Genomic DNA, 24,472 nt, shown 5'->3' on the forward strand with positions numbered 1-24,472 from the left:
CTGAAGAAATGGAATTCCCTTTCATCACAGTGTGAACTTAGTTCTGCCAGGGAGCGCTATGATTTACACTGAATTCCTGTTCTGTTTCTTCGATCTTTGAACAAGTTTGAGCATTATTTGACCATACAAAGAGATGAATGACTGTTTTGATGTTGAGGTTGAAGAAAGTCTAAGTGTTCTGGCAGGGAGGATTTCCAGCTTTGACAATGCTGTAGGCAAAACGGAAGCTTGATTCGTGTCCATACAGAAAGGGCTATATTTATGATTATATATATATATGTATCACTTGAAATCTCCTGTAAGGAAAGCTGGGTTATGCAAAGTTTGAGCTCATATTTAATGAGACAGACTCTGTAGAAAATGAAAGCACATCTGTGGTCACAAGTGAGAGAAGAAACAATAAATTTAAAGATTCCTCCTCTCAAACGTGAACTTTTAACTTTCAACACATGAGAGAGAAGAAAAGATTAGGGAAGGCAGAAATCATGTTAAACCTGACCAGATTTTGCAGTGATGTTAATTGCAATTAATTCACAGCATGACAGAATCACAGAATGCTTAGAGTTGGAAGGGACCTTAAAGATCATTTAGTTCCAACCCCCTGCCCAAACCTTTTTTTTTTTTAAGGACATTTCTTTGAAAGGTAAAATTTACCCCAGTGCTATTGTTTCACGGTCCTAGTGAGCTAATCTAAATTTCCAGTGAACTTAAAACTCTTTAAGTTAATGAGTCACACACTTAGTGAAAGAGTACAGGAAGACTTGGCATCTATCCTGCTCCTATGCAGACTTGCATAGGAAACATGGCCAAAACGAAGGTACTCGCGGGACTGTTCAGCAGCCCTGCCCAACGACCCGGAGCTCTCGCTGTCCTCAAACGCGGCTGTCCTCTGGGACATCGCTGGAGGCAGATCGGTGATGAGAAGGGCAGATGGGAAGGAAATGCTGAAATTGGTGGGGGAGAAGTCAAAGGCTGGATGGACGAAATAAGGTTACCCTGATGGCTGCTGCTTGGAACTTGGAATAGTCCTCTAAAACAAATAAGCCTGAAAGATAGGCAAGGGCTGGAATAACAGTTCTACCCGTGATAGCATTCAGTTATCGCGTACCTCCGCGCACGGAGGTTTAACCAGATCAGCAGTGTTATTCTAAAGGTGGCTCTGTCCTTGGGACACCCCTGTCCCCGGGGCAGCTGACGGACAAGCCCCAAGTCCCGCGCTGCCTCTCCCGCAGCAAGACGCGGCTTCAGCTGACGAACGGGAGCAGCCAGCGGAGAAGCGTAATAAATGCAGCACCCTCTCTGCCGCATTGGGGTGTGAGAGGGCACTACGTTACCGCCGCGGGACAGCAAGGGAAAAAGCCCTCGCCACCTTCGGGGCCTTAAAAACTCCCCGTCACTTTTCGGGATCTATCGGCTCGGTCAAATTCCGCTTCGGGAAACAAAATCTGCCCGTTCGCTTGTCCCCCGCAGTGTAAACGGGACACAGACGCAATGTTTTTATTCACGTCGCGCCCTGCCTTGTTCCGCAGCGTTACCGCCAGTGGTTTCCGACCACGTATACACCTATCCACCCGTGCGCGGCGGCTGCCCTCTCGGCAGGCCAGTCGGTCGAGGCGGGCAGGCTGCCGGGCAGGCGGGTGCTGGCAGCTGCAGCCGCCGCCGCCGCCGGGCGCAGCAGCCGGAGCCCCCTCATTAGGTGCCTCCTTGTGAGGTAACCCCCTGAGGCGCACTCGGCGCTAACGGCCGGCAGCAGCCGTTGGGGAGCCCGCGGCGGGGGCGCGCTCAGCCCCGCAGCCCCGCACCGCCCCCGCCGCCCCGTGCAGCCCTCGCCTAGGAAGCGGCGCTAATTGGCAGCCGAGGAGAGCCAACGGACGGCGGCGGGGCGGGAGCCTGCGCTCCGCTCTCGACTGGGCGTCCGCCAATCGGAGGGGCGGCGGAGGCGGGAGGGCGGCAGTCGGTGCGGCGGAGAGCGGGGCCCTGGGGTTCAGCTGGCGTTACTCCGCGCTCTCTCGCCGCCTCGTCGGCCCCCTCCTTCCTTCTCTTCTGCTGCCGCCGGGCACAGGAGACGGGCAGCTCCCGGCACTTCAGGTGAGGGCGGCGCCGTCGTCCTGGGCCCTACCCTGAAAGGAGAGGCTTGAGGCGGAGGCCGGGGTTTAGGTCCCCGTCGGAGGCTTTGGCGGGGGAGCGCGGAATGGCGGGCGCGGTCCCACCGGCGGGCGCGGGGAAGGGGGTTCACCACGGGGCTCACCCGTGGCGCCTGGGCCCGCGCTGCCCGTGGCGGGTCAGGCCGCGCGGGGCGGGTGCCGTGCTGGGCAGGCCCCGTTGGGTGCAGGCGGGGGCTTGGCGGTGAGGCGCGGGGCGGGCGGCGGTGACAGTGCTGAGGCGCGGCGGGGCAGCGGGAGCGGGCGGGCGGGGGATGTGTGCGGCCCCGCGGTGGTGTAGGGGCTTCCTGCCGCCCGGGCGCGGGGAAGGTGAAGGTCTCCTTGCACGGCGGCCGGCGGGGAAGGGCAGGGCTGGGACTCGGCTGGATGACGACACGGGCTGTGGGGAGGCTCGGTTCCTGTTGGGGGGAAGAGCGCTGCTTGCTGTTCAGTGACCCACTCGCTGGTGGCGGCGGCTTTGGTTGTGGGGCGGGAGGGGAGGGAGGCCTAAAATTGAGCGGTTGGGTTTTTCCTCCCGGCTTTGAAATCCCGGCGTCCGGGACGGTGGTAGGTAACGATGCTAGTTCAGTGGGAGGAGGTGTTTCTATGGGCGAGAGCGAGGTTTTAAGCAGCTAACAGCTCCTCAGAACTGGTGATGATCCAGCGAAGTCAGGCTTGTTGGTTTTGCCATTGCCGCCTTCTCTCTTGACTTTCCCTTTTTTGGCTCACGGAAAGAATCTCCTCATCTCCCAAAGTAACGTCTGTGTGAGAGACAGAAGTCTCTTTATGTGCATCGAGGCTACCTGGTTCGAGAAGGACTGGGTATCTACAGTGTCTGCCTGGCTTGCTGTATCCATCTTTCGCAGCTGCCCAGCTGTCTCGGGTTGGAGTCACTCAGAAGCTGATAGGCTTGGTCTTCTGAGCCTTCATCCCTCTGCCGTAGCAGTGAAGGAAGCCAGAAAGGTGCGAGTGCCGTATGCTGTCCTTTGTAAACTGAACGTTTGAAAATGAAACAGAATCTTGCAGTTTTAAATGTTTGGTTTTCTTCGTAGCTGTTCTTGATTAAAACTGAAGATTAGTTAGGATAACAAGTACACCACTGCTCATGTTTCCTTTACCTGTTTCAGTAAGTTTGATCATTTGTATGTGATGCAGACCAAGGTAAAAACTGAGCCTTTGGATGTGCTAGAGACTTTTGTTTTCTTCTCTTGCACTGTGTGACCTTACAGCAGACTGCTTGAAAAGTTGCCATAAGACTGTTTTCTCTTGCTATGGGGGAGGGAGGGATTTTTTCCCTTCTGCTAATTTGGATTTAAAGTCCAGAGTTTGTTTAGCCTTCTCTAAAGACAAAACCTTTCCTCCTATTTGAAAGGGTAAAAACGATTAACAGGGCGTTATTATAATAGTCGTAGCAAAGACTGCGTTATGTAAGTGACTGAGTTTTCATTCTGTTTTCAGTGCAACAAAAAGATCATTCTTGTATGTCTGTGATAAGACCAGTAGAGAAATATTGCTTCATCGTTTTCTTGGGTGGGGGAAAGACTTGTATTTCGGCTTTAAGGTGAGAGGCAACTGAAACAGTTTGCCAACTGTGTTTCGGATGAGCAAAACTTCTTAATTGTGTTTTTGACTATTAAGGTTATTAGCACCGAAGGCTAATGTGCTTGCTCTTTCATACCTGTACCTGCCTGAAATCACATTTTGTCAAACTTGCAATTTGCCTTCACAGATATTAGAGTTACATTCTGCCAATTATGACTGAATCAGCCTAAGTAGTGGTGGGTATTAGCGCACAGGGCATGTCTAATTAGCACAATGCAGCCTCATTTTAGAGATCTCTCATCATACTCTACCACAGCTTGGGCATGGTAAGCAGGAGAGGAGTGCAGGTGCTACCTTGTCCTCTGTAGTGTTAACCTTGGCATCGCTGTTCACTGTTCAAGGGCTCCAGGCTCCCCTTGGTGCATTGTTTACAGTTCTAGAGTTGGTGTCTTTGGCTCAGGGTCTGTGTGTTGTGCAGTGCCATACTAGAATAAACATTAAAAACTGCCCTGGGGGTTAAACTGCATACCACATATCAAGCAACAGTATCAGTGTTAAAAGGAAGATACATAGCACAATTGTAGTTACAGATGAAATAGTTTATTAGTGTTTGATAGGCAAAACTGTTTTGGGATTATTTTTTTTACTGATTTTTTTTTTTGTTTGTTTCTTTGTTTTCTCTCCTTTTGAAGAGGGTGCTCTGCAAGTGGATGCAGTAGGTAATATCGAGCTGACAAATTAGATGGCAGTTACGATTCCTGGGCTTGATGTTAGCTGTATGCGTCTTTATTGACTGTCTGTTAGCTGTATGCCTCTTAAGTGGATAGTCTTAAGTGTTCTTTAAGGTTTTTTTTTAACTGCAGTAGGTTTATGAGAGATTTTCTAGATTCCACAAGTCGTCTCTGTAACAAAAACTTCGTTTTACTTTGTAGTGTGTATTTAATTGTATTTTCTAATTTTTCTGTTTTATTCCTTCAATATTTGCAATACCATTACAGTAACATGGCTTTCTGATTGTGTGGTGGTATTCTGGGCAACATTTTGATTTATGAATGTTTGTAAGTAATAATTTCAGAAAATACCTAGATGTATATTTCTAATGGGTAGATGTCTGCTTTCTTTTGCTGTATCAGGGTACTTGAATGTTGGTCTGAAAATCGGTATTCTGAACCTGTTGTTTTTACCAGGTGGCATGTTTGGATGATTAGGCACAGGAAGTCTTGTTCTCATGTTCTGTTCATCCAGCATATGGGTACCTTTCCCTTCTCTAGAGCTGAGTGAACTGCTTGATTAAAGATATCCTGTTGTGAATTCTGTGCTTCCCTGGTTATGGTTAAAATGAGTCTAAAGGTTACTGTGACTTGAACTGGTAGCCCTTAAATGCAGGACAAAAGACTTCTGTGCTTGTCACAGGAATGGCGAAGGATAAAATACTTAGTGGTGCTGCTAGTCAAGAATTGTCTGTGTTTCTATGAATCTGTGGGAGTAAAACAAATTAGCGAAAAGGTAGCTTTCTGCTTCTGAGATAATGCATAGTTTTCTCAACATGGGAGTAGCAGGTCCTGGAAAAAGTTGCATCTTCTCATGCAATAAGCTGAGAGGATGGTAGGTGCAGATAGAAGGGTTTTTTTAATAGATCTGTTTAAACATGCATGTAAACTAATACATTGGAGTAGTGTTTTGTTGGTTCTTAGGATCTCTGCTTTATAAAAGAAATTCTAAAGTCTAATGACTTGAAACTGAGACCTCGAATAAAGTCTCTAATGCTTGAAGACTAGTCTGTTAGATGAACAACGTTTTTGTAATATAGGATTTAATTCAAATTCTGTCTTAATCCATAAAACTTCAAGAAGTGTCATTCCTTTCAACTAAACCTGCTTACTGTTTTTTGGCTTGTCTTAACGTAATGATGAATTGTTGTCAGGGCATTAAAAGGAAGAAAGCGGGAAATAACAATGATGTAACTGTACTGAGATAAACTGAGCTAAGTATTCTGCATCTGTGGTTGAATAAAATGGTGTACTTAATATGAATGTTACTTGGCTAGTTGGCTCACTGAGGATGGAAAGAATAACCTGAAATTCATAGTGAAGAGGCTGTTGTGTCTTGGGTTGGTTCACAGTCTGCAGTCATAGTTGAGTTTGTCACAAGACTTGAATGTCATTCCTTTATATGCTGTCCTGCAAGGTACCTTGCTTGGGGGAAGGGAACAGTCAAAATTTCTTTTAATGGTGTTAATCTAAAATCTGCTTTAATGCACGCTGTGAGTGATTCTGCTTGAGCCACTGTGAACAGGTATGCATTAGTACAGCCCTGTGAATCTTGGTGGACAGGATGTGTCAATATTTGAGAAGGTTCCCAGCCCTAATTAGTAAATAGGGATAGAGCAAATATGGATATTGTAGTGCTGCACAGTAATGAGGTCTGAAGCAAAACAAAAAAAAAAAGTATCTGAAGGTTTTAAGTGATGAGGTCTGGTTCAACATTTTAGAATATGCAAATGTTTAAAAACTGTTCTGGCTTACGCAACACGTTGTAAATATTTTGACAGTGTTGGAAACCTGTATCTTGCGTTGTTTGGTTTTGGGCTAATGCATGCTGTTAACCCTTTTTGCTTGTGTAGGACTCTGCTTTAAGAGTTAATTCCAAGGCATCTACAGCCCTAAAATTTTAAACAAGCTTCTTTGCCTTTTATCATATACTCTAGACCAGTGAATAACAAACCAGAGTACAGTATAACAGCAAAAATGGTGAAGAACAGCCCGTCAAATCATGTTATTAAACATTTGTTTCAAACAGTTTTACTGAAGCCAAAAAGGCTGGATTTTATGTAATCTTTTGTCATAAACGTATAGATGTGACATAGTAGATGCCCTGAGAATGGGTGCCATGCAGTTTTTAAGTGATGCTGTGACTCAGGAGTTCACAAGTTTGTGTTTTAAATATCTTCTTATGCATGTTGTGATTTATGTATCACAGAATCGTGATGCACTTGCAAACTCTTAGCTTTTGATTATAAAGTAGTGGGTTGTTTACTAATATTAAAACTGAATGATGGTGGTATTCTGTAATCTTCACTGTGAAGTATCATTTTGCAGAAGCGTGATATTCTTTCTGTCGTCTTATTATTGTGGCTTTGTATATGAGTACCACAAATAGGACTCATAAATCTGATTTTTATGTATGATAATATGTTAACCTTCCCTATATATCAACCTGATGCGTTGCCAGCTGGTGATTGTAACAACAAAAGGTGTGTATTGACTGAGCTCTGAGAGGACCAGCAGAGTTCTCATACCTGTCATCTCAAACTCTGCTTTCTGAGCATAGCCAGGGGTTCTCGGTTCCAGCACCAACTTGCACAGAACTTCTTACTTTGCATAGTAATGGTAGATGACTATTGAAGTAAGAAGTTTATTTGTTCTCAGTAGCAGATGTACAGCCATACTTCACTATTCTTTTAAGCTTATGTGTTATTTTTTTTAGTTAATTTCTGACTTAATAGGTCAAGTAAAGGGTGCAGGGTGAATATGCTTAATGTGCCCTTCTTAAAAGGCGTAATGTGGAGTACAGATTTTAAGAAATGATCTGCCATGAGTCACAGGACTAACGGAACATCTTCTTAGTTTGACTTACACCTCTGATGCTCTCCATTAATAGAAGCTTTCCTTGGCAAATTGGCAGATACCTGGATCACTGCAGAGTGGAACAATGTTGCTTTCTTGTGAAGAGAAATGATAAATGACAAACAGGTATAGATATGTTAAAGCAACTCTTTGTATTTAATGGAACCACATGTATACAGCATCAAATTGTAGGCATGCTTACTTCCACAGTCCTTGAATGACATTGGAAAAAAATGCTTTTAAAAAAGTCTTCAGGTTGTCTCTGTCCCTCAACAGTTACAGATAAAAGCTTCAAAATGCCTTTTGTTTTGTTTTTGTTTTGTCATTTACCTGAAAGAATACAACTAATCCAATATGTGGTCAACATACAGTTGTGCTTAACTTGAACAGCGTGGTTAATCTCTAGGGCAAACTTAACTGGAGGTGGTTTTCCCAAGTTCTTGCTGGGTTGAGGTGATGGTTCCCTTCCAAAATGAGAGCTCTGTTTTAAGTGTGAGAACTGAAACTGGGTAACCACTTCCTTTCAACAACTTATCTTTAATTTTTGTGTATTAGGGGAGAGCTTCATATAAAGAATGTTGTCAGTCGTGTTATTTGTAAAATGAGAAATGAGTGGCTAGCTGTTCCTCTTTTGGGCAATTAAATTTCTTGGAAACTCTTATGCCCAATACTCCCAAGCTGGGAGTGTTGCCATGTCATTGATTAGTTCGACTATTATGGTAGGCCACTACCAACAAGTGTGAATGGCACAGCCACTCACTCTGCTCCCCGTGGGATGGGGAGAGAATTGGAAGAGAAAAAGTGAAAAAACTTGTGGGTTGAGATAAAGACAGTTTAAGTAAAGCAAAGCTGGTTCATTTGAAAGTAGGAACAACCAGCACACATGGATGAAGTATGATCAACCAGTACACAGCGCCACTTCCCAAAGCAAACTTTCATGCTGTCTTAAGGAACAGAGTCCTAAGTGGAAAGATTAGTGAAACAAATTGCATATTGTTACTGTATCATTGATGGCCTGTGATGGTTGACCCCGGCTGGATGCTAGATGCCCACCAAAGCTCCTCTATCACTCTCCTCAACTGGACAGGGAAGAGAAAATGTAATGAAAGGCTTATGGGCTGAGATAAGGACAGAGAAAGATCACTCACCAGTTACTGTCACAGGCAAAACAGACTTGCCTTGACTTGACTGACTTAATTTATTGCCAATCAAATCACAGTAGGGTGATTAGAAATAACACCAAATCTTAAAACATCTTCTCTGCATCCCTCTCATTTTCCCAGGCTCAACCTCGCTTCCAATTTTTCTCTGTCTCCTCTCCCTGGGCGGTGCAGGGGACAGAATGGGGGTTGCAATAGTCTCTGCTGCTCCTTCGTCCTCACGGTCTTGCCCTGCTCCAGCGTGGGGTCCCTCCCACAGGAGACAGTCCACCATGAACTTCTCCAATATTAGTCCTTCCCACGGGCTGTAGTTCTTCATAAACTGCTCCAGCATGGGTCCCCCACAGGGTTGCAAGTCCTGCTGGCAAATGTGCTCCAGCATGGGCTCCCCTCTTCATGGGGACACAGGTCCTGCAGGAGCCTGCTCCAGCACTGGCTTCCCACGGGATCACAGCCTCCTTCAGGCATCCCCCTGCTCTGGCGTGGGGTCCTCCCCAGGCTGCAGGGGCACAGCCTGCCTCACCATGGTCTGCACCATGGGCAGCAGGAGAATCTCTGCTCCCATGCCTCTAGGACTGCCTCCCCCTCCTTGTTCACTGACCTTGGTATCTGCAGAGGTGTTCCTCTCGCATATTCTTACTGCTGTTGCACAGCAGGTTTTTTTCACCTTAAATATGTTATCCCAGAGGCCGTACTCTGTTTGCTCATGGGCTTGGCCTTGGCCAGTAGTGGTTCTGTCTTGGAGCCAGCTGGTGTTGGCAGAAGCTTCTGGTAGCTTCTCACAAAAGCCGCCCCTGTAGCCACACTCCTCTGCCCTGCTACTAAAACCAATATATGAGTTTGTGTAGCAGGACAAACAGCAAATTTGGTGGCAGTTTTATTATATCAGAAGTTATGCCTTTTGTTTTAATACATGCAATGATGCAGATTTGTTTTTCTAAAAGTGTTGTAATGAGATGTAACCCACTCGTTGTCTGGAGGACAAGTGAACTTATTTGTAAATTTAGAATTTATTACTTGTGGTTCTTCCTTGTCTTGTTTTCTTGCACTTTTGTATGTATCCTCAGAAGCATGTTTTGGAGATGGCTTTAACGAATAGGTACTTTTTAATCTGTAGATTATGCATTGATGTTCTATAGACATCTGAAGAGGTGATCTTTAAAGTTTTTTAACTGCTGCTGCTCTTAATGTTGAAGTAGTTTGCTTATCCAGTTGCTAATAGTAAACAATACAAATGCAAAAGGAAGATTAATAGATTTTGATCCAGGAAGTAACTATTTGTAATGAGCTCGCTTTATCAGAAAAGGACACACCATGGGACTTCTGTGAATGAATCCCTGTTGGAATTTGATACAGCCTCAAAGAAAACTTCCCCTTTAGAAAGAATGGATGTAGAGTCCACCACAACCCTGATAGCTAGCTTTTGTTACATTTGTTACCATGAACTTCCCCTATTTTCCACTTCAGGTATAGCTGGTTCTCTAGCCACTGTGTTTTGGTTGGGTTTTTTTTTTCCTTCTTCTGGCTTTGGGGACAGCTGTCAAAAAATCTTGTGTGATTCCCTGTGATTCTTGCATGGCAAGGTAATATTATTAGATTCACAAATCTGAGTCTTCTCAGTTGAAGCCAGAAATGGCTGAGTCAACTCAGGTCTGGTATCTAGTATGCAGGTAGTCACTTTTTTTAGGTCTGAATCCATTTTCTTTTCAGTTATGGTGTGCGGAGTTCCTTTGTGTTGAATTCAACATGCTCTTTGAGTTAGGACCTTGTCACCTATAATATTTAAGTGCCATGGCAATTTTAGTATTGCAAAAGTGAAACCTGGGCCAAAGGGCCCCATGGTAATGCGGCATTCTCCTTCACATAGCAGCTTGCTGCAGAAGGAGCTGGCTGTGTTGTGTTATTTAGTGTGCTCTAGTGATCTCCAGTAGATGTCAGCTAGTTCCCATGGGGTGCATGAGCTATTGAAAGATATTCTAGAATATGTGGAGTGTTAGTATCTGTTGAAGTTGTTAATAATTCAAACAAGTAATGAAGATTATTGCAAGAGTGTCGCCACTCCTTTCTTGACTGCTTAATCCTCTCTACCTACCTATTATAACCACTTACATGCTGTTCAGCCATGTGACTTGTACAGTGAGTTTCAGTGATATTAAATGGGCTTGATTTATGTTCCCAAATACAAACATCTAATCTCTTGTGTGCATACCACTTACATGTAAACAATGAAAATATATTTTTGCTTGACTTTCAGGGTCTCAGATTTTGTGTTATATGTATACTTGCTCATTCCTTTTGTTGGCATAACATCTTGTGATTTGTTAAATTAGCTCAGAAGCTTTTTGCTGTTTCTACTCACAGTGATGAGGCGAGTAACTTCAAAACCAGTATGGTCTGTGTTGCTCCTAAAACAGGAAGTCAGGTGGTTTCTCTGTTGCCCTGCTATTTGTTCTTGCTGTGTGCTGTGTGTTGGCTCTCTTTATGTGGCTGTGCTGTGACCAGAGTTGGTTCCCTGGTCCAGCAAGAAGCTTCTTATTTTTTGGCAGAGTGATTTGCAGCTGGGTAAAGCTTAGCACCTGGCTTCCTGAATAAAGGCAAAGGCATAGATCAGGAGGAGTGACTGGGCATGTGGAAGAAGACCAGATCAATCTTTGTTGGCAGAACAAGTTTGTACCATAATAATGTGATCAGGCAAGGTATTGAGATGAGCAGTACAGTGAATAATTTCTATAAAGTTAGGCTGTAAAGTGAATGTTGGATGTAAGTAAGTCTTTGTGTAAGTGCTTTTATAATCCCATGTATGCCAAAGATGATCAAATGTAATAAAGTAAGGAAGATGGAGTGTATATAAATGGAACAGTGTTGCTCATCCTAGCAGCTGAAGCTGTGCTACATGAGCTGCTGAAATACAACTGAGAAAGATTTAATGCTTATTGCCTAGACTTACTATCTTTAAACTATTAAGGGTATTTAAGATGTGCTTAAACTTATGTTTCTCAATTTTTACCAATTTTAAATGCATGTCTGAATAAGTAATAAGTATCAAATTATCTTAAATTAATAAATTTAAAAGTAAATGTGCTGTTTTCTTGAATTGAAAGACAGAATTGAAATACTTCTCAGTTGAACAGATTCCAAGTAGAAAGTAGCTGAGCCTTTGCTTTTTGACTTTTAGAATACTCATGTGTAAGTAACTTTTATGTGTACTTCTAATGTGTAGTGCTGATATATATTCTTGTGTAATGAAATACTGTATTTATTAAAAAAAAAGTGAATGCTAAATGATTGGGTTTTTTTGGAATTCTTAGCAGAAGACTTAATCTGTTAACACTTTATTGTTAAACCAGGTTTTGAAGAACTCGCTTTAAATTCCAACTCGATATTTAATTTCCAAAATGGACTCAATCTTGTGGAAATAATCAAGTGAAACTGCTTACCTACCTTATTGCAACCTTTTGTTTGTTTGTAATTTTTTGTTTGTTGGGTTTCTTCTCCCATAAAAATAATAGAATTAGTCGGATCCTCCTGTTACTTTTGTTCTATGATAGTGCCCAGTCTGCTTTCTTGGCTATTCTCAACAAAGCACTGTTCCACCTGATGGGGTTTTTTTGAAAGAGGTGCATAGATGCACAGATCAACTAGCAGAGAACATCTTCCCAAGAAAGCAGACTGAGCAGTATTGCAGAACACTGTGCTTTGCTTTGTTTAATTGTTCTCTGCACCGGGAAGAGTGAAAGGTCATTCACTGGATAACATGAATGTCTTGTCTGTTCATTGAGGTAGGACCAAATCTGTTATTTCTGTTCTTAAACACAAATTCAGGGAGATAGGAGGTCAGTCTGTACAGTTTTAAAAGTAATGTAAGGCGAACCCTTAAATTGATTTGAAATTAGATTTGATCTTAAAATTGGTTTGAATTTGGCTAAGTAATCCTTTGTCCATATTAGCATATAAGCAGCTGCTTCTGCTTTGGCTTGTAGTATCACTGTATCAGAGAACAATATGTGGGTCTTGTCTGTATCTAATTACTGTATTTTTAGCACTTGGTTTAGATCAGGCTGTTGCATAGTTTCTGGTAGAATGTAAATCCTGTGAGTTGTATGGGTATCATGAGTGAAATCTGTGCTATGCAATCTTAATCATTGTACGTCAGTAACAAGCAGTTCAGTAACTGATACGTGCAAATAGATAAAACAAATATCATGCATTAATTCTGGATTTATTTTAGTTTATGTAAGACAACCTATAGCTTCTTTGCTTTAAGTTTTGGTCAGACTAATAAAATAGTCTCACTTTCTCAAAAGATCCATTGGCTTGGGTTTTTCACTAGCCCTGTAGAGAAACTAAAAGTGCAGTTGGAGATCTTTGATATTTCTGCCCGTTTTCCCTCCTCTCCTTTCTTGCATCAGAGGCTAGATAGGAAGCACATGTGCTTCTACATGTTACTAGGTGTTGCAGAAACACTTTGTGTAATTAAGGACTAACTGCTAAATTTAGCACATAATGCCTACCAATGTATTGCTGAACAAAATTACTAGTTTTACAGTAATAATTTTAGCAGGTTTTATGCTATTTCCAAGAGATCTTACTGCATAGCAAGGAAATACAGAAAGAGTTGAACAGGTTTGATGTCTTCAAGTACATCAAAATGTATTTTCATTGTGCGCATTTAATGCATAGTTTTTGCATGTGTGGTGTTTATTTCTCATTTCATACCTATGGATAAAATACTACATTTGTTTGAATCAATACTACTATCCTATCTTTTGAGATTGTTGTGAATTATGTTAGTAGTTCAACTGTGAAGTTTATAAAGTTTCTATGAGATTTTTAATTTTCAGGGATGTGTAAAGTGTCTGATTTGGCTAGTGTATTGCATTTGGAATGCAATTTCTTAGGTAGGAAAAATAGTCTGAAAAGCTGTTGTATGAATTGGCTCTTTAAAGCTGAAGATCTTATAAACATGCTTTTATAAGTATGTGCTTTGAATTTGTCAAGGAAAAATGTCACATGAATCAATTTTTATTGCAGCAAACAGAGAACAAAGTTCTGTAATCTCATTTCAGAAAAAAAGGCTTTTATAAAAATCTTGTGAAACTCTCTTTTATAATGCAATAGCAATTGACTTGGGCAGTGTTTAGCCCTGCAAATGGGAAGAAAAAGCAATATAAAACTTGCAGCTATTGTTCAGTTGCTTTGTCACTGTTGTGAGTACTATTAAGGCGATATTCATTATTTACCAATAGTCTAAAATTTCTGAACAGGGAGCACTACCTCATACCCATTGAGGGTTAGTTGCTGCCTGTCTTATTCATTTATATAATAAGGAAGAGGATGCGTGTGCCTGAATTTGTTTCTCCAGGAATCTCTGCAGTGTTCTTTAAAGCATGGGTCTGTTTTCCAAAATGAATTAAACTTGAGCTACTTTCTCTAGTTATGCAGCTGTGTTGGGTCATGAGAATTATTGGGATATGCAAAGAATAGCGTATTGCACCTAGTCATTTACATCAGAGTCAGCGTGCAAGTTTTAAATTTGGAATACTGCGAAAAATCTCAATCTGGCTATAGTAGCTGCCCTAAAAGAGGAAGGAATGCAAGTCATGTCTTCCATCTAACTTTTCCATCGCCCAATTTCAAGTGCTTAACTGCTCTGCATAGCTGTGAATACTGAAAGGGATGTGGGAAATCTTAACTGCGTAAGCTTAAAAAGACATTTTAAAATCTTGTTTCAGAGTTGGCTAGCTGTCTTTAGCAAAGTTTTTCTCTTTTAAGGGGGACGGAAAGAAAAATCACCATCTTGGGTGAAAGACAAGTGCAAGTAGGGATTTGGCATACATATGTCAAATGCATAAAATGAAAATGGAACAACGTGAAGTTTTGTCTGAAGCTAGCCTACTGAGACTTAAATATTGAAGCAAGTGAGAAGTTACCTACTTGAAAATCCACTTCATTTGTTATTGGATTTCTTCTGATTTTTGTCTAGAATTTAAAACTTGATATAGAGTTACTGTGTTAAGCTGAATGAATTCAGATAGTAACTTGCATCCAGATCCTGAAATTGTTGAATAAATTATTAGAATATTACTATTGAAATATGCTAACTAGAGGAGAGTAAAACGTGAGTTTAGAGTTTTTTCAGAATTTGGATAGGCTTTCAGTGCCTTTATAGGCAAAAGTGCTGGATTTGTACCTTTCTACCTATCCTACTTACATTGGTGCTAGCCTCTGTTGACTTGTACCTTTCCCAGAGACTAGAAATGGACAGCAGTGTTGCATTTTATGTCTGCAGTTGGAATCATGTAGAGTTAGTAAAGCTAATTTCAATGTTAGCTTTGCTAGGATTTAGTCAAAGCTGTGAGTCAGCACTAAACCCATTTGAATGGCCTTCTTTGCACTATTTTTAGGTTTAAAAGGCTATCTTTAGAAACGTCTTTATTTGATCAATACAGTAGGGATATATACAAGCAACCTTGGAGAACTTAGAAAACCCCCTTTTCTGGTATCACATAACACTTCTTCTGTTGCAATTCAAAATTGTTCCAGTTAGTGCCAGGCATTGTTATTCGGAGTCTCAGAATGAAGAGCAACAGAAGATTTGTGTGTCAACTACTGCAGCTTCTTTTACAAAAGGCTTTCAAAACTGAACTACAGGTGGATACTGTATTCTAACAAAATATTGGCTAGACTCAGACTCGTTCGATGTCATTAGAATTCTTTAATTTGTTTAAAAATAATAATAAACACATAAAGATTTCTGAAAGAATAGTTGCCTTCATTTGAAAGGAGTTTTTGGTGCCCGTGGTAGAAATCTGAGACTGAAATATTTGGGGTTTAGAGCTTTATCTTTTTCTGGAATGTAGTTGGGCATTGATCATTACGGACGCTCTTCACATTCTTATGATTTGCATTGAGAATTGTAATATTGGATTGCCTATGATTAAGCACAAGATCAGATAATTGAATATCTAATAATTATGTGAGTAGTATGAGATAACAATGCAAATACTGAGAGGGGGTAATAAAAAGAATAAACCTCATGCCAATGGATGTTAAATGAAAGTATATTCATATGATAAGCAGTTCTACCAAGATGTAACAAGCTCAGGACAAAGACTGTTTTGTTGAGTATGTGTTTACCAAATGAATAGTCTTTAAAAGTGTTAGCTACTTGTTTATTTGCAATTTACGTTACGCAAAATGGACTATAAAGGAAACCCTGTATTACATGAATTAGGTATAGCTAACATTTTCTGTGTTGTACCAGAAAAATGTTATGCTACCATGACATTTTTCTTCAAATATTAAAATTCATAGTCATGGGATTAGTTAACAGCTTTGACTGGAAGGTTTGATACTGTGTAGCCTTCTACTTCAGCATAAGAAGAAAAGAAGGATGGACTACAATTGTGTGTGTGTGCAGGAGATAAACAAACAAATGAAATGTAACTGGCTGTGAGAATGGTGCTCTTGTGGCTGTGATTTAGTTCTTGTCTTTTGGAAGCTGAATGATTGAAGGTGTCTTGTGGATTGATAGATACTGATTATAGAGTTCCCATCACAAGATTTTCAAGAAGCAACTGGGAGGGTGCTGGATGATCTCATCTAGGCTCCCTTTGCCGGGAAAGGTTGGACTAGATGATTTTTTGAGGTTCCTTCTAACCTGAGCTGTTCTGTGATTTCTGTGATCATTATAAATTGACAAATACTCAGCTGAAGTATTTCTATGGGAATTGATTACTGTAGCAAAGTGTGGCTATTGAACCCTCTTTGAAGACCTATTTGACATATTGAGTAGTCCAGCCTCATCAGCTTGATCTTGTTTTCAGGATCCCTCTGACCCTTACTATAATCCTCATCTTGTGCCAATCTACTCAATTATTGTAGTGACTTTCCATTAAAATCTAGCATTAAAAATGTGAACATACCTTACCTTTATTTTCTGGGAAGCTGAAAGGAAGAGGATTTCTTTCCTGTTGAAAACAATGTCTGGTAGACTGTGCTCTGTCATGGTTAACTGGCTCACTGATTGTCTGAGTCAAATGGAGCAAGGTGTTTCCAATGCTTAAGTGAGCAGCCATCAGTCCGTGAAGGGATCAATAAACATTAGCCGCCTTTCTCTCAAATTGTTGTTTTGGGTTGGAATTATGGCTACAGGCTTTTTAGGGTAGTGCGGCAAATGCAAACTAGGTAATAAAACATTCTCTTCTTATGAAATGTACTGAATATTTCATAGAATCACAGAATGGTTTGGGTTGGAAGGAACCTTAAAAGGCCATCTAGGTCCAACCCCCTGCCATGGGCAGGGACACCTTCCACTAGACCAGGTTGCTCAAAACCCCATCCAGTCTGGCCTTCAACACTCGCTGCCAGGGATGGGACATCTACCATTTCTCAGGGCAACCTGTTCCAGTGCCTCACCACCCTCATAGTGAAGAATGTCTTCGTAATATCTTTTTATTTAAATTTATTCAAATTTAACTTCTTTTTAGCAGTTACAAGGGGAAAAGGTAGGCAATTTGTTTTAAGATGTTAGAATTGGACATAATTTGCTTTTCAGCTTCATAAATTGCAAGGCACGGAATAAATGCGCATTGTCTAAGGAACTGAGTTTATTAATCTCTTGAATATTCTATACTAATTGAACATTCTTTACTAATGCTGTTTTTTTAGATGTGGTAAAATACAGTTATGTTTTAGGTATAATATCTGTTTTTCTCTTTTTGGGTGGCTCTGATGCATCAGATATACAGATATTTTGCCTCAATGAAGCATATCTTTCAGATATGGACAGTGCACAGGTTCTTTCAATATAAACTGAATTGAAAGTTAAACAAATATTAGTATTCCTGCTTCTGCTGGGAGGGCAGCCTTCTGGTTACAAAGGGAAAGAAAGAAACTTTGCTACAGGAGCATGTGTGTGGGCCCTTCAGGTTGTTGTACCAGAGCTTAATAATGCTCAGTGACAAGAAAAACCTTACAGCTAGACTCACCATCTGCTTTTAGTGTTCTTTTTCTTTGAAGTATACATACATCTGAAACACTTCTTTGTGTGTTCTGAAATAACCTTGGCAAATCAAAATATACATCCCCAAAGTATTTTTTAAAAATATATTTGAAATTACTTTGTTCTTTTGAGTGCTTTGTACCCTTAAGCTCTAGGAGTCAGGACACTCGATGGCTCTTTAAGACAACAGTGGTCTGACACTTGCCTTGGCTGCGTCAAGGTTACTTGTGATGGTGACTCTTAGCTATTTAGCTGCCTCTCTTAAAAACAATTGTTACTGAGCTCATAGCTGTAGTTACTGGAGGGATTCTCTTAGTGGGTTAGAGAAACTTCTGGCCTTCCCAAGAAAGCTTACAATGAATGACTGAGGAGTTACCATGTGTACTGTATGTTACTGGAGCTGACATCACCTTTCTGGGTCTGGTTGGGCTTTTGTCAGTCTAAAGCCTCCTGGATTTGGTATGCTTTGCTATTTGGGCAGATCACAGTTTGCCTCTGATTTATGCTAGGGACTACAGGGAGAATGTCTGCCTCTTCAGTAAAGCTGTTGTATTTTGAAGTCATGAAAATTAAAAAATGGTGCTGAGAAACAAGAAATGAGGAGGTTTTAGAAGATTTTCTAGATGCAAGCTTAGTTTTTCCAATGGTGTTTATATCAGATGATTACATTAAGGCTTTAAGCCTTCAGACCCAGAAATGGAAAATACCTGTATTTGTTTCACAGGTGTTCTCAGCTGAAGAGTTCTTGACTTGACCTGTGACACTGAAGAGTATGATTATGAAAAAGCTCATTATGTTACTTGTAAATATTATATTTTGTATATAAGTTTTTGTCATACTTTCTTCGTTGTCTTTAGTTATCTAACCTTTTTTCTGCAGTAACTTTAAATTCCGAATACCTCTGTTATTCTTCCCACTACCATATGGTAACGATAGTTAAATGTGAAATTTATTATTCATTGAGTAAGCACATAGCTTGGTTTTCTTATTCTTGGGGAATATTTGGTCAAATAGAAATCTTATTTTAGTGACACCTTTAAGGCATTTCTGCTTAATTAAAGCTTCCAACTTGCAGCTGTTTCAGCTGTTGAACCATTTGATGTTTTTCTTTCTTGATTCCTTTGCTGCTCAACCTCTTAACTGACGAGCCATATGGAGATACAGCTTTGTAAATGTAGTCATATGTAGACAGGTGACTCATTTCAATAACCACAAACTATTCTAGAACTCTGGCTGAGATATTAGTGTGACCACTGACACAGAGCCTTGCCCTTATTGTGTCATGGTGCAGTTCTGTGTGTATGTCATTGTCCCCCTGCCCAGTCCTCATGCTTCGAAATAAGCATGGTGATACCATCCCAGCTGTCAGCTTGACTACAGTGCATTCAAGTCTTGGAAGACAAATGTGGTATGTAATCTATTCAGATGTTCAAGCTGAATTCATAAGCACAAGAGCACTAGCTAGTTAGTAAAATCTTAAGTTGAAGGTGGACCTTGGTGGCACCTTTTGTAAGATTGTTGGAAATTCCCAATGTGTTAAACATAGCTTTAGGCTAATTGCACGAAAACTCTGTAGTACTGGGGAGAATAATTTTCCATTCCTGGCTGGTTTTCTGTGGGTGTGTGTGTATATAAGTCATATGTATGTGGTTTATGCACTAAGTACATTTTAGAAATTTCGCTTAGCCATTCTTTCTCTGTGTGTGTAAGTTGGATATTTTAATTCCAGAATTATTTTATTCCATGATACTAACCTTTTCTATTTTGATTACTTCATGTTATGATGCATCATGCAAAAATACCAATTGAATTCTATTTTAATTTAAGATGGGATGTTGTGTTTGAATGTAATGACTCCAGACTTGCTGGAGTCTAATGTTGTGCAGTTTTTCAGTTTGATTACAATGTGTAGAATGATTTGCAGTAAATGAAATAGCTTAAGAAATTTGATCACTTTATTCTGAAGCTACTGGTGCCTGCTTTTCTCAGCTGTTATGATTATCATACCACTAGTTTGTGAGTGTAGAGGTTACTGACATGAATTTAGATGAAGTTAGTTCATAAAGCAAAAAAGGTGTCTAATTCTACATTTAGTAGCAATTGATTCTGTTTTTAAGAATCATTGTGGAACCATTGAAAATGCTGAAGTTACTCAGGAGCATGTATGACGGAAAAAGTAACTTGTGTATTATGTGCTTTTACTGTCTGGTCTTCAAGACTTTGATCTGCTTTGGGTCTGGACCATATGTGCTTTAAGAAGTAGTCTTGTATACTTGAATTTTCAACACTAGGGTTTTCCAGACTCTAATCTTGAGAGAGCATTAAAATTTAACTTTGTATTACTTACCCCTCTTCTTTCTGTCTTGTAATTGTTGCTGAGATGCAGGTCAAAGGCTGCTGTTTAAGTGCTCCATAGTCAGTGATGGCACAGCCTTATTAAATGAAAAAACACATCAGTAATTGCAAGTGCAAGAGCTGGTAGCTAATGGGGCCTCTTGTCCCAGTTTCCTTGAACTTCAGTCCAATTTAGGTTGTAGAGTAGATGGCTGACCTACTTGTACTTCAGTCAAGCATTACTTGAAAATGGCATAAAAAGCTTTCCTTTTCCTGAAAAGCAGGAGAAGGGTAGAAAAGAGCAGTCAGAATTTCTGAGGCTAGTTGACCGAATTAAGCATTCACTTCACATTATTACATTTAGGGATTCTACATTTGAGTGATTTGTGTGTTTGAGAGCTATATAAGGTCAAATAAAATGTGTATCCAGATCTCTGAAAAACATGAGGAGGACTGGCCACTGTTGTGTGTGTTTGGTTTTGGGTTTTTGGGATGTTTGTTTTTGTTTTTGTTTTTTTTTTTCCCTAAGCCCTTAATAAGATTAGTGAAATCTTGAGAACCAAAGATAAACTTCCACATTCTTTTTTGCCTAACCTTGATCTCATATGTGTTTTTTAAAGCCGCACCTTGCTTTGCACACTGAAAACTTTAGATTTTCAATAGGTTTAACAGTTCTGCATGTGATTTTAAAAAATAAACCCACCACGTGCACACAAAAAGAACTTCTAGCTTAGCTTGTCAAATTATGTGTACAAGGAAGGCCATAAAATGAGATCGGTGACCTTAATGCTTAAGTGATACTTCCAGCTAGCTTAGACCAATGAGTTTAGTACGTGGTAAGGAGTCAGTTTGTTGTTTATTAAAAAAAATTAAATTTTAGGGAATATTTAATTCTACTAGGTCAGCAGCCCATGTTGCGTAGGTTACTAAGCGGTAAGTAAAGGTCTTCTGTCCTTGTTGCAGTAATTACCATTTCAGGACCAGGAAATTAAATTGCCTAGAGACATGAGGAGTCCTGGCTAAAGTTTACCTCAGATTCACTGAGCTGAAAATCCCTTTAAACAGAATTCAAGAGTTTCTTTTTTCAGTGGCCATGTTAGTGAAACTAAGTGTTAAGCAACCTTCCCCTCCACCTTAAGACAAGCAAACCATTTAAATGCTCCTAACTGTTCTTTAGAAGCTGGATTCAGTTTACTTTAAAATCTGAATTAATCTTACTTAATCTGAAATATAAAATACTGTCACATGGTCTTTTGTACTGTTACAGTATAGCATTGATTTTGAAACAGTTGAACAGATCTTCTATTGTTCCTAAAAGAATAATTGGTTATTTAACTTACAGGAAAAAAGGATAGTTGAAGCTAAGTGTGCCTGTTGTTGTTTTCTGTCTACACCTATGAATTGCATTCTGCAGAGGTCTATAAATTCTATATCATTTGTGGAATGACACTGCTGATGTATAAGGTTTACCTGACAGTGATCACAGCTGAAAATTTTGCTTTTAAGTTGTAAGGGTATCTTCATTAGCAGTTTTTACATTGATAGTGTTTTCCCCAAATACTGAAACTACCCTTAGATGTATTTTGAGAATTGAGGAATGTTGCATGATGATTTGACCTGCTTTTTGTCAGCAGAGGAATGAGAGAGGGGATAACGGCTGTAGAAAGAATTGGTAGTAATTGAAACTACTGTTTAGAGCTGTTTCACAGCTCTGAACTAAGCCAACAATTATTTCATTTCTGTTTCAGTAAGGGTCCTAGGGTATAGTTCTGTACTAGCTTAGGTTGGTCTCTTGAACAAAAGCTGTACTGGCAAAATGTTTCTGATGTTAACGTTATTTCTTTTACTGTGCATGTGTTGAGTAGCTATCCTAGAAAGCTGGTGGTTTTGACTGGTAGAGAATCTGTTCAGCTGTAACGATTTCTGTGTGGAAGTGTGATGCTTCTGCACTGTTTTAAATTAAGTATAATGTGAGCACATGGTGGTCTGAGAAACTGACTTATTTTACTGGGTCTTGTAGTCTTTTCCTCTGTCATCTTCAGTAATGTCATTCTGAGACACTATATAGGAAGGCCTAGTTTTGTCTGTGCTGCCTTTTACTTTTTCTATTGTAAGAAGACCATCAGTCCCCATTTTCTGTTTTTCTTTACGTCTCAAAAAAGTGACAGAAGAATTAACTTACGCTTGAAAATGCACAGGTTTGTCCGGGTCCACCTGTGCAGCTAGCTTCCCCTGCCCCAATCAGGCTTACTAGTTTCCCCCAAGCATAATCATCTGTATCTCTCTAATAGTAGTAGAAGGTAGAACATGCTGACATTATTAATACATATATTACAATTTGTAATAGTGCTTTAGTCTTTGGAAACAAATATCTGTTAGAGACAGTCCCAGGGATAGATTTGGCTCAAATGAGGTCTCCAACTTGGTTCTTTCCCGAAGTAAAGAACAGTAGCTCCTCAATGCAACCTTCAGATTCAGGAAGACTGACTTGTTTCATCATAATTTAAGGACTTAGATGTGCTTCTGTTCAATGCACGTCAGTATTTCATTAATTAACATTACAGCCCCATATTTCCTGAGATGGAAAATTACAGCTTTTGACTGTGAAACACCGGAGCACCACAGCTGTTTCCTAAGTGACGCATCTGCAGAAATGTGCCTACATGTTTCACTGAGGTATTTAAAAACAGTGTTCTCCACCGAACCAGCTGTATGACTAAAAATACCTTCCCTTAATATGGGGTACCTGTGGTCTTTCCTAAAGATTATAGTAAATCTGAATATTCAACTTTACAGCTATATGGAACCATTAGAAGTGTGCGTGACTGAAAACCTTGTGTTGGTTTGAGTGCTGCAGTGGGTGTGTGGGGAAATAAATGACCTTAGCTGGAGCTACAAGGTTTTCATCAGCCCACAGGAAATGATGAAGTCCACTGTCATGAGAGAATTCTGTTTGTGGAAACTGAGGTTAGGCAAAGCTGTGCAGGTATTGCAGCTATCTACGCAGTTATGTTGCTGAACTGTATATTTAGAAAAAATGCAAGTAAATTAAGGCATGTCTTTTAGGGTAAGTATTTTGCAAACTTCATATCGAGTGACTTGCCAGAGAACTCTTGTAGCTGTTTTTTTTCCTGCCAGACATTTACTATATTATGTCATAGGTGATATGAAAGTGGTTTTGGCCAGGTGAATATGGAATTTTGCAATGTTTGAATGTAAAAGAGTGTGTTTGATCATGTTTGAAATTATGGTTCTGGGCTCATACAGTCTGCTGTTTAAACAGACATCTTTCTAGAATGGTTATTGTATTACTTTTTTATGTACTTCTGTGGGATTTTCTATTTTCAAGTGCACCAGTGTTCATGTTGTGCGGTGCTTCTGTGGACAGATAAGTACCACGGCACTTTCTATCTTGAGAAAGTTTTGATGTCTGAAGCAGTGCTTCTGGTAGTGTTCTTTTTTGCTTCTTAATTATATGCCATTTTAGAACAGTTGTATACATGTCAGTTTTCTGTGCAGCTGCTCTGTCAGTGCAGCTGTAAATGCTGTTTCATGTTTTCTCTGCTGGAAAATACATCAGTACTACTCCTCTGCACAACACTTGCTAACTAAATGCTTACTACCAAGTGTAATTTGCAAGTTGAAGGCATGTGGTCTTGTGTCCCCTTCCTGCCTCTGAAACAAACCTAAAGGCCTATTTATCTCAATTTTATTTATTTGGGGAGGATGCCAAAATATTGTGGTTAATTTCCTTTTAGGAGACTTTGACTTGTGAATTAGTGGATGATGACATAGGCACTATGAAACTGAACATAAGTAAAGTGTTAACACTTCTAAGTATATTGAAACTTTTCCTGCACTTCAACATTTTAATCACTGAAATCGAAATAAGGGAAACCTCTGATTTAAAAAAAAACCAAAACCTCTTTGATCTTTCAAGTTATTTTAATTGTTGTTTAATTTTTAGTTCTTCAGGTGGGTTTTTTTTGTTTGTTTTGGCAAAATTTACTTGAAGCCCATTTTGATGTGCCTTTTTTTCCGCAGTGAAGAAAATGTTAATGTGGATTTTTCCTTGATTAGGAAGACCTAAAGCTCTGAAAGAAACAAGTTTTAAAGATTCTTTTAGAGGACAACTACTTAATGTTATACTGGATAGCATAATGCGTAGGCCTTACAGCTCTAGGTACCTTACAGTCTTTTCCTGGATCTAAAATTCAAGCAGTATGTCTTCAGAATGAGAAACTTCTTTATAAAAAACAAAAAGCCCCAACACAAACCAGTGTTGCAGGGTTTAAAATCTAAAACACAAGTGTTTTGTGACCAGAGTCTACTGTGAAATTGTTCTCTTAAGTCACTGCTTTTCTGTGCATCTCAACAGAAACAGGAGAATTCTTATGGTTAGATTTGTACCTAATGTCAGTGAAGAATACTATTCAAGTGTATTTTTCCCTATTACCCGAAGAATCTGCAGGTAGTACTCAGTACTCAACAGGACAGCACACCTCCAAAGGTTGTTTCAAAAATTAAATATTGATTGAAGCCAGGATCAGTCTGCGTGCAAAACAATGTAGTACAATCTTAATCTTATTCATTATAACACAATCTTGTGACGTGCTTTTTTAAAAGATTTGGGGTTTAGTGGTTTTTTTTAGCCTAATTACAGTA

At 40.1% G+C, this 24,472-nt stretch overlaps 1 protein-coding gene across 4 annotated transcripts in view; it reads left to right on the forward strand.

The window, feature by feature from the left end:
• The first annotated feature begins 1,633 nt into the window (after nt 1–1,633).
• Nucleotides 1,634–24,472, forward strand: part of PACSIN2 (protein kinase C and casein kinase substrate in neurons 2) — a 58,077-nt gene continuing 35,238 nt past the window's right edge. For all 4 annotated transcript variants that reach the window (XM_030480122.2, XM_030480124.2, XM_032919828.1 and 1 more), the window contains exon 1: nt 1,634–2,088. The gene's annotated coding sequence lies outside the window, so the exon portion shown is untranslated. The remainder of the gene's footprint in view (nt 2,089–24,472) is intronic.

This window comes from Strigops habroptila, chromosome 3 (genome assembly GCF_004027225.2).
Source record: "Strigops habroptila isolate Jane chromosome 3, bStrHab1.2.pri, whole genome shotgun sequence".
Lineage (NCBI taxonomy): Eukaryota > Metazoa > Chordata > Aves > Psittaciformes > Psittacidae > Strigops > Strigops habroptila.